We start from the raw sequence: 6,967 nt of genomic DNA, 5'->3' as shown, positions 1-6,967 counted from the left end.
ATCTAATGAATACTATCTAATGATAATATCCAGTAGTTCATGTACAGCATGAGTGTGGATGTTCTCACTGTGGTTGCTCGTGTCCCAGTAGGCGCAGTAGTAAACTGCAGCATGAATCGGCTTTGTGTTGCTCAGTTTCAGATTATAGAGCTGTGTTTTGTCCACAGTGAAGTAATTTGCTTGGGGATTGTTGGTATCATGAGTGAAGCTACCGCCTGCATTGATATACAGTAGTCTTGATGGAGCTTCACCCTCTCTCTTTTGGTACCAATGGATATAATTCCAAGACTGCAAATCGGTCACTTTGCAGGGGAGATGTGAAGTTTTGCCCACTGCTTTGACCAACGTCTGTTGACCTTGTTCCAAAGTCACTCCCAGAACAGCTGCTTTGATTGAACAAAACAAATGTCATTTAAAAAAAAAATAATAATAATAATTAAAAAACATCATAAAGGCTTAATTTTAAATGGCATCTACCTGGGATCTCTGAGAGAAGGACAATATAAATGTATGCAAACATCATTCTAGTTGAAAAAGACGTTTGGAGAGTAATGCTCTGTTTTATGTTGTACACAGCCTTGTATAACATTTGAATTATGCTGATGTCATTTCCTGATTGTTTTCAGCAGATTATATTTCTTTCCTATTTCATTTCAGTCATCATGTTTCAGTCATATTTTAAAATCAAGGCCCTTTATCTAAACTTGAGTAACTTCCATTACCTATTATCACACTGTTTTACACATTATTTTTCAAAACATATGCTATACTTTAAAATAATGTAAATATTTTAAATATTAGCAGTGTGCAATGTTTTCAAACAATTTTAAAAACAATATGCATAAGTGGACTGGAAAAACAGGGTATTAAGGAAAGGCCTCAAACATAGGTCCCCATGTCTTATTTTCTTCAAAATCATGAGTACTTTCATTCCATGTATTACTTCCATGACATTTAAAATTATGAATTGTGTTTAGCATTCTGAGGTGATTAAAAAAATGGAATGCACTTGTTTAAAAAGGCTGACCAATTTGTCTTGCCTTTTACAGATGTAATAAAACTCCTTGTTTGGAACTTGATTGGAATAAAAATATTGTGTTCAACTGCTTTATCTTCATTTTTATTTGTTCTTCACACACACCATGTCTCATATTTCTTTTGAGTCATGATCTTCATTGACACTTTTTTTCTCGTTTCTATCCAAGACATTCATTTTTGATAAAACTTTATTATAGACAAAACGTTTGATAGTGGAGGAAGTGATGTCACAGCTGTGGGACAGTTGTAATTTGAATGTACTGCATAATAAAAAAAATGTATTTAAAAATACATTACACACAACAAATGGTCAAATGATGATTGATTAACTAAGATCATTGTAACGTAAAATGACAAGTGAAAATCAAAAAGAAAATATATACATAAAAGGCATTTTTAGAAAAGTTAGAATCAAGATATGGTAAAACGTTTACAAGTGAAGTCATGTATAAATATTACCTTCATATAACAGTAAATAAAGATAAACCTATGATAGGCTATAAAGATACAGCCTACAGTTTTATTGTAGCCTATGTGAACAGTCTCTGTGTATGGTAGGCTACAGTATCTATTTTGTATTTTATTTATAGTGAAATATTTGCAACAAATAGCAATGCTACAATTAAAATATTCCGCATGTCTCCCCCTTGCTGCTACTGTTGTTCCACATAAACCGCTTTGATTATTAAAGCAGGTTTTTGTAATGATTTCCTCTTACAGTTAGCACTGTGTTGTCTCCAGTATAGAGCGCGCAGTAATATGATCCTGCATCGTCAGTCTGCAGTGTTGAGATAGTCAGTGTCACTTCCTTACCACTCACTGATCCAGCATATCTACGGGGGACACCCTGATCGTTTATGGCTTTTGGCTTTCCAGCTTCGAAATACATTAATCGTTGGAAAGCTCCCCCTGACTGAGCTCTGTACCAGTGGAGAGGGTTGGACTGAAGCGTCGATGAATCCACAATGCATCTGATTCTAGCAGCTCTACCCTTTGTCTTAATCGTCACACGGTCAGGATGCCTAGGAATATTTTGTCCATTTAAACAATCTAAAACCATAAGAGAAACAATTAAAATGCGCTGAGTGTGTAAACAATTCTAATGAAATTTTTGGCATAGACCTGTAAGTAGCCATTTGGTGTCTTTTAAAACGTGTCATCAACCGCGAGTTATTCAGAACGCACTAAAATAGAAGCGAAGCCTATTGGACAAAGTAGTCATATTTCCTACAACAAAATAGTGTTTTGTTGAAAATTTTTTAAGATAGTTGACAAAATAGGCTAAGCCTCTGCGAGACAAACCCCTTAAATTTACTGACGGAAATTCCTTTTTAAAAGTCCAAAATCACTGAATAATCTTAACTGAGAAATGTTAATAATTATAAGGGAATGCTTAAATCTCACCTATTAAGAATACTAACAACACAAATGTTATCATTCCAGACATCGCCATGTCTACATCTGTCATCCAGGAGTTTGATGAATTATGAACTGCATCTGCCAATCAGAAGATATGATGATGACCTCGTGGTTTCCTCTTTATCTCGTCACATCACTATCACAAGGTTTTTCACACAAGTTAAACCAATCATGGGTTAGACAACATTAAACGCATGTAATTTAACCCTGGTTTATTAAAGGCTTCTCCAGAGCAGATCTCACAGTAAGCGGCTCTTCCTCAGTGGCACTCGGTTTTTATATAAAGTGGCTTGATTTAAACAGATGCTGAACAGGTGAAGATGTTTCACAGATTGTCTGTGTTGGCAAGATGCTTTGAGTAGGCTAAAATTTAGTTTAAAAATCTGTGATGTTATTCAGAATACATTGTTTGTAAAAGTCACACTGCAGTTTAAACAGTGAGAGGCGATTGATAAATTGGTCAGAGAGAAACTTGAGAGAAAAAAGAGCTACTCTTTTTGTGCTTTTATTTGTAAAATAAATTGTAAGATCTATTTTATATTATAGCCTACAATATTCATACATTTGTTCAATTAGACTATAGTTCAATTAATCCAGTATATTTGTGGAATGTCTGTCAGCTTCAGAAATGATACAGAAATGACTTAAAATACATGTGTAAAGCACATAAAGTTGGCACACTGCTGAATATACTGAATTTATTTTCACCACACAAGGACAAGTGATATTTGAGCTCTTCATCAAACTGAAAACTACAAATCTGGAAATGCCAAATATTTTATTTATATCTTCACAACACATAACAAATATGAGATACACCTGACATATTCCCAAATCACAATAATACAGTGTGTACAAATAACCTCATAATGAACAGCAGGACAATAAAGTTCAGATCCGAACAGATCCAAATACCTTCATCCAGTCATCCTGTGCATATGCAGCTTAATTCAAATTGAAAACTTAAACAGAAAATGACAGGTAAATAAATATGAAAGTATATAAATATTTCATTCATCAGTTAGATTTACCAGTGTAGTTCATGTACAGGATGTGAGTAAATGTTTTCACTGTGGCTGCCTGCCCAGTAGGCGCAGAAGTAAACGGCAGCGTGACTCTTCTTAATGTCACTCAGTTTTAGATCATAAAGCTTGTTTTTGTCCACTGTGAAGTCGTTTGCTTGGGGATTGTTGCTATCACGAGTGACACCACCATCTTTACTGATATAGAGCAGTCTTGACGGGGCTTTACCATCTTTCATTTGGTACCAGTGGATATAATCTGAAGAGCTCATATCGTTCACTTTGCAGGGCAGATACACGGTTTTGCCCACTGTCTTAACCAAAGCCTTTGGATCTTGTTCCACAGTCACTCCCAGAACTGCTGCTTTGACAAAACCAAATTCATTACATTTAATTTAGTTAATTTTTTTAAATTGAATTATTATCATAAATGTCACTTACCTGGCATCTTTAAGAGGAGGACAATATAAATGTATAAAAACATCATTCATCCGGTGAAAAAATATTATACCTTGCTTGGTGTAAAGCTGTCTTTCAGGTTTCACACTGCTTTTGTATGAACTTAGGGTGCTGTATGAAAATAGGGTGATGATGTCATTTCCTGAAATGGAGTTACCTTAGAAACCATTTTTAAAGAAATCTTACATGTGTCTTTTATGCTGAAATGAATTTCAAATGTTACATTATCCCCACATAATCTGTGAGATATTTGCTTATTTATCAGAGAGATGCACATTTTTTCTTTAAATATGATTATGTGAACAAATGCTTAAGGTTATTTGAATTAATTAATCTTTTATAGTAAGATTCATATGACTGTGTGAAAAAAAAAAAAAAAAACTGAATAAAAACAACTATGGAACATACTGATAAAACTGACTGTCCAGATGTTTTGTACAGGCCAGTATTAACCATTTGAAAATTTCTTTAGATTTTTTTTTTCTATTAAAGGCACAATATGTAAGATTTTTGGATTAAAATCACCAAAAACCAAAAGAACAATGTTGTATATTTTGTTGACTTGTGTACTTACATTATCCCAAACTTTTCCGACAATGTTTAAATGCTTTCTCCATCATACAATATATTTTAAAATTAATTTTGTCATTTAGCAACACAAGTCATCCAGTTTTTATTAATATGATATTCTAATATCGATCTAGATTACTGCAAAGTGCAACAAGTCTCTCATATCAGCCACTGAGCAAATACAGAGAGTCACATTATAACAACTTTCAACACACTCAAATGTATTTAGTATGATTGTTTTAACCATGTAAAACAGCGCTGCGTTACCCCACATACACAACGAAAAGAGCAGAAGACTGCAGCATAAGCATAATAAAAGCTCCAGACTCGAGGCCAGTGTTTCTCGCAGGTGTCTCTCATTAGCATTCACTTCAGCGGCCTCGTTCCTCTCCCGCGGCTCTCGCCCCGCCCTGTTCATACCACAGTAACATTAATAAAACTTTAATACATTAGCTCAGGCCCGCTGAACACGCCCCAGTTTCTCGACTCCACCCACATGTCAAAACAATGCCATGAAGTCAAACGCACAGAAAAGTGAAGAACAAAGGGAAAACGAGCATTGAAAATGAGCATTGTTCATTTGGTTATGTGAGGTGATTTATGGTTCATAACGTTTCCTCTACACTTCTTTACACTATTTTGCCAAAATTTTTGCAGAAAATTGTTCAGTGACATCATTTCCTGAGGTGGAGCTATGATGAACATAAATGCTGTCGTGATGTGATTTGTACTTGTACAGCAATCAGAATAAAATATTTCAAAAGCTGTTACATTTGACTGATGTATTTGATATATCGTCGAGATTCTCTTTATCAGAAGTAATTTAGTAAAATGCAATTTATTAGAAGTAATTTATTAACTTTCATAGAGACTTAAAGCTGAAAAAAATCCTCTTTTGCAGCTCAATAGCACCATCCACTGTTGAAGATCTGCATGTCAAACAAACAACTGTGTACAAACACTACAAATATAAGAGATTATTTGATAAAAGCTTGAAGAAAGAAAAAAAATCACACCTGTTGCTCTTCATGTGTTGAACTTCAGGGACTTATAATAGTGGAAGTGGAAATTGGGTTTATATACACATGAAACATCAGCTCTAAGAATAGCAGATGTCATATTTCTCTTCAAAAGAGTCAAATCTAATGAATACTATCTAATGATAATATCCAGTAGTTCATGTACAGCATGAGTGTGGATGTTCTCACTGTGGTTGCTCGTGTCCCAGTAGGCGCAGTAGTAAACTGCAGCATGAATCGGCTTTGTGTTGCTCAGTTTCAGATTATAGAGCTGTGTTTTGTCCACAGTGAAGTAATTTGCTTGGGGATTGTTGGTATCATGAGTGAAGCTACCGCCTGCATTGATATACAGTAGTCTTGATGGAGCTTCACCCTCTCTCTTTTGGTACCAATGGATATAATTCCAAGACTGCAATTCGGTCACTTTGCAGGGGAGATATGAAATTTTGCCCACTGCTTTGACCAACGTCTGTTGACCTTGTTCCAAAGTCACTCCCAGAACAGCTGCTTTGATTGAACGAAACAAATGTCATTTAACAAATTAAAATAATGATAATAAAATTAAAATCAAAATCGTAAAGGCTTAATTTTAAATGGCATCTACCTGGGATCTCTGAGAGAAGGACAATATAAATGTACACAATCATCATTCTAGTTGAAAAGACGTTTGGAGAGTAATGCTCTGTTTTATGTTGTACACAGCCTTGTATAACATTCGAATTATGCTGATGTCATTTCCTGATTGTTTTCAGCAGATTACATCTCTTTCCTATTTCATTTCAGTCATCACATTTTAAAATCAAGGCCCTTTAGTTGATCTAAACTTGAGTAACTTCCATTACCTGTTTTTACACTTACATTATTTTTCAAAACATATGCTACACTTTAAAATTATGTGCAAATTTTAAATATGAGCAGTGTGCAATGTTTTCAAACAATCATTTACTGTTTTAAAAAAAAATATGCTTAATTGGATTGGGAAAACAGGGTATTAAGGAAAGGCCTCCAACATAGTAGGTCCCTGTCATGTTTTCTGAAAATCATGAGTACTTTAATTCCATGTATTATTTCTACAACATTTAAAATTATGAATTGTGTTTAGCATTCTGAGGTGATTAAAAAAAATGAATACACTTGTCTAAAAAGGCTGACCAAATGTCTTGCTAAGATTAATTGAATTTTACAGACTTAAAACTCCTTGTTTGGAACTTGTTTGGAATAAAAATATTCTGTTCAATCAACTGCTTTATTTTCATTTTTATTTGTTCTTCACACACCATGTCTCATATTTCTTTTGAGTCATGATCTTCATTGACACTTTTTTCTCGTTTCTATCCAAGACATTCATTTTTGATAAAACTTTATTATAGACAAAACGTTTGATAGTGGAGGAAGTGATGTCACAGCTGTGGGACAGTTTGAATGTACTGCATAATAAAA

The 6,967-nt window shown here is 34.3% G+C and overlaps 1 long non-coding RNA gene across 1 annotated transcript; it reads right to left on the bottom strand.

The window, feature by feature from the left end:
• Positions 1-1,908: 1,908 nt before the first annotated feature.
• LOC127499052 (uncharacterized) lies at positions 1,909-6,583 on the bottom strand. Its single transcript, XR_007926029.1, has 3 exons — positions 3,921-6,583; positions 2,443-3,840; positions 1,909-2,088 (listed from the first exon to the last, which is right to left on the bottom strand). It is a non-coding gene; the product is annotated as an uncharacterized LOC127499052 (long non-coding RNA).
• Between the last annotated feature and the right edge of the window lie 384 nt (positions 6,584-6,967).

This window comes from Ctenopharyngodon idella, chromosome 2 (assembly GCF_019924925.1).
Source record: "Ctenopharyngodon idella isolate HZGC_01 chromosome 2, HZGC01, whole genome shotgun sequence".
Classification (NCBI taxonomy): Eukaryota; Metazoa; Chordata; class Actinopteri; order Cypriniformes; family Xenocyprididae; genus Ctenopharyngodon; species Ctenopharyngodon idella.
Note: the sequence above shows the minus strand (reverse complement) of the source record. Positions and strands in the feature narration are given on the sequence as shown.